The 6,306-nt window shown below is 39.8% G+C and overlaps 1 protein-coding gene and 1 long non-coding RNA gene across 2 annotated transcripts in view; both read right to left on the bottom strand.

Moving 5' to 3' along the window:
* Nucleotides 1–6,306, bottom strand: part of CACNA2D3 (calcium voltage-gated channel auxiliary subunit alpha2delta 3) — a 1,058,263-nt gene that overhangs the window by 986,751 nt on the left and 65,206 nt on the right.
* Nucleotides 1–6,306, bottom strand: part of LOC103098088 (uncharacterized) — a 38,030-nt gene that overhangs the window by 29,735 nt on the left and 1,989 nt on the right. The window lies entirely within an intron of this gene.

Here is a 6,306-nt window from a genome sequence, read left to right as displayed (position 1 = left end):
TACAACACCACATTGCTGCATGAAAGAATCAGAGAAATCTGTTCTCTTTTTCCTAGGAGGCCCCCAAAAGATTTGTTCAGGAAAAAATTGAGTTGTTGGCCAATCTCAAGCAAAATCAGAATCAGGATAACCAGGTGGTGTGGTAGAGAAAGTCCTAGACTCAGAGACTAGAAAATCTGAGTTCAAATCTTGCCTCAGACTCTTCCTAATTGTGGGGCCCTGGGAAAACTCAGCTTCCTCATCTATAAAGTGGGAACAATAGCTGCACCTACTTCAGAAAGTTGTTGTGAGGATCAGATGAGTTAATAACTACAGTGCTTTTGCAGACCTTGAAGTCTATAAGCACTATGTCTCTGGTACTGTACCTTGTGTTGATGGTACAAAGAAAGGCATAAATAGAAAATAAAACCAAGAGTCTCTGTCCTCAGGGAGCTTACATTCTAATGGAGAAATATCTAAGGACTAATAATAATAATTTGGGGGGTTTAAATTAATATTCAATAACTCAAGTATTATATTTATAAGATTTATTAATAATAATGAAAGTTTAAAAAAAGAACTAGCTAAAAAAGGTGCTAACCCAACCCACTTGGGAAAGAAGAGAGCAAGGGAGGAGTTACAGCAAACTTAAAAACAATCACTCAAAAAAAAAAAGAGGATGCAGGAAAAGGGAAAAGGATTCTTGGTAATACAGAAAGGAATTTTGGGTAATGTAGTTTTTATGGGTTCAAGAATTTCCAACTATACATAATTAGAGATACATTATATTAAGGGACATATAATAATATAAATATCTAAGGACATATAAAACTACTAATAATATATAAGGGCATTATAAAATCAATTTCTAAGGACATAGAACACATAACAACAGGGACATGTAATAATAAATGTCTAGGGCCATATAATAATATAGAGATATATAATACTGGTAATATTAATAATACATAGCAACATATAACACTACTATAATAATATATAAGGATGTACAATAATGATAACTAGAGGCATATAATAATATAAATATTTAGAAACATATAATTGTAATAATGTCACTAAAATCTAAGAAATATCATCATAATAACAAATATCTAGGAAAATATAATACTAGCTAACATGTATATTGCACTTAAAAGTTTTCAAAATACTTCAAATATTATCTCATATAAGTGCTGTCATTAGACCTATTTTATAGATGAGGAAATTGAGGCTGATTAAGTGAGAGATTTAGTGACTTATCAAGGGTTACCCAGCTAAATACCTCTATATATATATTTATATATATATGTGTGTGTGTGTGTGTGTGTATACATATATATATATATATACTATCTAAAGAGTATATGAAGGTAATCTTAAGGAGGAAGGCATTAGCAGCTGGGATGTGGGGAGGAGGAAGGCTGGGTTACTAAGGAAATGCTTTATAAATGTTTACTGCTATCATTATGATTCCCTAAGAGTTATTTAGATTTCCTTTGGTTTGGGACTTAGCACCATGATTTCACAGGGGCTGCAGTTGGTGAGCAGAACATTATTGTAATGGTCCTAGAAATGGTCCTAGAAAGTTATAAGCAGGGCTTTGAGCAGATAAGTGACTTGCCCAAGGTCATCAGATGGCATGGTTGGGGGAGAACCGGAAGCCAGGTTTTCCTGACCCTGACCATGATGGCATGTGGCCTCCCCTCAGTTGACTCCAAGAGAAGAGAGAGAAAAGAGCTGCGACTGAGAAATGGTCCTCAGGGAGGCAGTGTTGCAAATATTCTGGGTCCAAGAATAAAAACAGATGCAGAAGGAAAACCTAGCTTGAAAAGAAGGATGATGCTCCTTCATCTGATGTGTCTCCATCACCTTCTTCCTCGGTCCTTTCTTAACTCAGAGCCAAAAAAAGAGCGAAGAAGACAGAGCATGCAAAGGGCATTAGCATGGAAAAACAACCAATTTCTCCCTCTGGGAGCTCCAAGAGAATAAAAACTAGTGTTTCCCTCTCTCTGCAGCTCCAAAGCTTAACACTGTACCTGGCACATGGCAGGTGATTACTAGATGTTTGCTGACTAGATCAGGTTTAAAATTCTGGAAGAAAGTTGAAACTCAAAATTCAGAACCTGTGACAATCCATGAAAGAGACAGCACTAGACAGGCACACTCCGAGTCTGGACGATCCAGGTCCAGGTCTGGAGGCTGACATATACTGGCTGGGCGACAAATCCCCTGCCTTTCCAACCCTCCGGGAAACTGATCTATGCATTTTCAACCAGAAGTGCCCTTCGCCATTGAAATGACAGATCTGGCTGCACAAGCACAAAATAAATAAATAAAAATTCCCTCCAATTATCTGCCTCCTTAAGTAAACTTGCCTGGCAAGGAGGACGTTTCAGGGCTGTGTCAGTCATAGCAGCTGACATTTGTATAGAGCTTTAAAGCTGTCAGGGCTTTCTAAGCATTATCTCCTCGGAGTCTCACGTGGGGAGACCTTCAGAGTCAGAAGACTTGGTTTCAAATCCCAGCTCTCCTGCTGACTGCCCTGCCGGGGGCTTTAGGCAAATCGCCTTCTCTGGTCCTCCATGGCAGGATCTGCAAGACCGCGGTGGGAATTCAGGAGCTTGAGAGGCTCCTTGGAGCTCTGAGTCTCTCTGATCCTCTAAAGTTTGTGCTCCAGTTATCATTAGCCCCATTTTTACAGCTGAGAAAACTGAAGCTCAGGAAGAGGTCACGAGCCCTAGCGGGGGTCTGAAGCAGGATTCAAATGGAAGGTTTCTAGCCTTTCCAGGCTATGGCACTCTCCTTATTTTAAACGCCAACTCCAAAAAGACTTCTTTGAAATAACTCCCAGGGCTCTGGGATGAGAAGGTGAAACCAGAAGGATCCAACTCCTTCATGGCAACGTTGATTTAATTTTACAGTCCCCTGGTCCCTGAAACTATTAAATATGGAGATCGGGATTAATGGCACCAGTGTAATTGGGGTCCAGAATCTATTCATCACAGCAGCTCGATTTCTTTAGAAAGTTCCTCTCTAGAAGGAGAGGGCTCTGTTGCTGTTCTAGCTGACAGCGTGATTAATGACCCTGGGGCTGGACCCTTTCACACAATAAGCAGAGGGTAGGAATTGTAAATGTCAGCCATTCTACTGCTTTCAACTTTACTTAGCACCATCCGCTGTCCACAGAGAGAAGAAAAATGATCAGCCATGACTCATGAAAACCACGAGGAAGTTCACCTTCTGTTAGGCTTTAGAGCTGCTCTGGGTGGTCATGTTTGCTCCCAGAAGCGAGCCGTAGGGAGGTGAATCCAAAAATTAAAACTGAAACTTAGAGGACGGGCATAGCCAGTGGGGTCAGAAGCAAGACTGAACGCGAGCTTAGACCAGTCCTCAGTCCGTCACGTCACCACGCTGAGTTTAACTATTAATCCAGCAGGACCTGGAAACCACTACCTCAGTGCGCTTCTGGAATCTACCCTAAGACAGATGATGGTTCGGTTTAAAAAAGCACCCTGGCTCTAGAAATCAGGAAACTTGGCTTCTAGGTCCAGCTGAGGCACCCTAGTTTGGTCCATCCATTTGGTCTCTTTAGTTGCTCATTATTTAGTTCAAATAATGAATCACCTGCAGCAAACACATTAGTCTAATTCAAACTGCCTTTTCTACTCGGTTGGAACCAATGGCCATATTTTACATAATTATCATACAAATAGTATGACTTCAGATGCATGAGACTATTTCAGGGGATTCATTCTCTGTGTCCATCAGGACCTGCCTGTATTTTGCTTTTTGACCTTGCCCAGGTTTCTCCTCTTCTCTATCTCCCAGTTTTTCTCATCCAGTAAAAGATTTAGAGAATCATAGATAAGCTAGAAAGGACCTTAACCTTCATGTGGTCCAGTGCCCTTGTACAACAGATGAAGCCCGGAGAGGTGAGGCCACAACCCATCAGTAGCAGAATAGATTGTAGACATCCAACCTCCCAGTTCAGGGCTCCACTTCCCACCAGGCTATGCTGATAGCAACATCCACTAGGTCATCCCTTAGGGAAGTTCTAAATGATTATCTTGTAAATGAGAGATCACCATGGGGAATTAAAGTCACTCTATAAATGTTTATATTGCACAAAGCCAAGCGGGGAAACATTATTTTTCATATGAATGCTATTGCTTGTTTTGGAGTCAATGCCTTTGTAAACTTATTTAAAGTGTTTTCAAGCAATATCTATGAAGAATTATTTTCAAGTAAGTATCTCCCTATTTTGCCCACCACCCCAATTTTTCCTAGTGTTTCTTGCTCCTTGAGAGAAGTTTTCCCCTTACTTTGCCAACAATTCTGCATGGATTGCACTTGACTCTTCCCTCTTCCCTGCAGAAATTGCTCTTTTCTATTTGAATGTAAGCGCCTTGAGGGCAGGGTTACTTTGATTGCTTTGCTTGTATTTCTGCCTCTGAAGATAACTGATACATACTTTGTCTATTTATCTGGTGTGACTTTTCTTCCAGCATCCACATGGGTTGGAGAAAACAGGATCTTCCCTTAGAGCTCTAACTTCCAGTTAAGGATCAGTCTGATGCCACTGTGTAATTCAAACACATCCAAGAAGTTTTCAGAAAGAAAGATCACCAGATTATAGAACTTTCATGTTGGAGGGGGCCTGCGAGGCCATCTAATCCAATATATACAGGAGCGGTACCCTACCCAACATCATGCCCAGCAAATGTTTCTCCAGTCTTCACTTAGAGACTTTGCATGATAAGGATTCAGTCACTCTAAAGGCAGCACAAAATCAGAGGACAGCCCCGATTTCTAGGAAGATTTATCCTCTCTGTATCAAGATAACATCTTTCTCTCTTTTTTTTTTTTGCCAATTATGACTTTTAATTTGGGTTGTGAGTTGTCCATCCATTGCACCTCATTCTGAAGAATTTTGCCCTTTCCTCTTGGTTCTGCCATTTCTTTTGATTGTGACTGTGTGCAAAAATTTAATTTAAATTTAACAAATTTAATCCTGCATCAACATTTCTAAAAATCACCATATAAATGTATGGCATCATATTTATTTCCCCTCTTCTGAATTTTTCTGTCCCTTGTTCTCAGTACAAGTGAAAGAAAATCAAAGGAAATGAACTACAGAAGTTTTGCTAAGATGATGCAAAGAAACTCTTTGAAATCCATAAAGTTAAGAAATTCTAAGGCATAAGAGAAGAGAGAAGAAGAGAGACAGGGAGGACATCAAATGAGGAGACAGAGGACTTGGGCTCAAATTCTGGTTCTGTTATTGCTACCTGTATATTAATGTGTGACCTTGGGCAAGAGACTTGACCTCTGTCAAAATGAGGGGAGTCCAAAGAATTGGCCTCTAAGTCCCCTTCCAGTTGTACAGCTATAGTCCCCTAACAGTACTTAGCAGAGATGTGTGACCTTGTACTAGTCACTTTTCTTTTCAGCTTCTGTAATTGTCAAATGAAGATGGTGGGATAGACAAGAAATGAGGTCACAGCAAGTCCTGTGATTCACTGACTCCATGGCTTTCCATTAGAGAAAATTCTCCTTTCTATAACTATGAAATGAGGATAGCTAGGTAAGACAGTCAGTAGAGTGCTTGGCCTCAAGTCAGAAGATCTGAGTTCAAATTTGGCCTCAAATATTTCCTGTGTGACCTTAGACAAGTCACTTTAAAAAAATCACTATTTGCCTCAGTACCCCATATGTAAAACAGGGATAATAAATAGCACTCATCTTTCAGATTGTTGTGAGGATCAAATGAAATGCTATTTCTAAAGCACTTAGCATAGTGCCTGGTCCATAGCAAACATTATAAATGTTAGGATCATGGTAAGGAAGAAGAGGAGGCTAGAAGATATCAGTGATAGGGTTGCTCAGTGGTCAAAGATCCTCTTAATTAAAAGATGAAGTATAAGAAATAAGCGACGTGCTTTTTGTAAAATATAATGAACTGATCTCCTATAAATCAAATATATATATATGTATATATATATATATAAACCCATTTAAACAGATAGGTGCCAAATGCAATGAATAACATGGATTCACATAAAAGAAATACTGGATTTCTTCTAATATTTCAGTATCATGCACTTTCTAAACTGATTAGAGAACAATTAGGACATGGGAGCGGAGGGGTTCTTTGATTTGTGTTTCCCCTTCAAAGAAGTCCTCATATTTGGATGGTGAGGATTCCACAGACTCAGTGTTCTTTTGAGATGGAAAGTCTGTGCCCTTGGTGTCAGGAGACACCTGGATTAGAACACAGCGTCTGCCCATTGCTAACTCTGTGACTGGGAGGCAAGTCTTCACATCTCA

This window comes from Monodelphis domestica, chromosome 7 (genome assembly GCF_027887165.1).
Source record: "Monodelphis domestica isolate mMonDom1 chromosome 7, mMonDom1.pri, whole genome shotgun sequence".
In the NCBI taxonomy this organism is placed as follows: domain Eukaryota; kingdom Metazoa; phylum Chordata; class Mammalia; order Didelphimorphia; family Didelphidae; genus Monodelphis; species Monodelphis domestica.
This window is presented reverse-complemented; position numbering and strand designations above follow the sequence as displayed.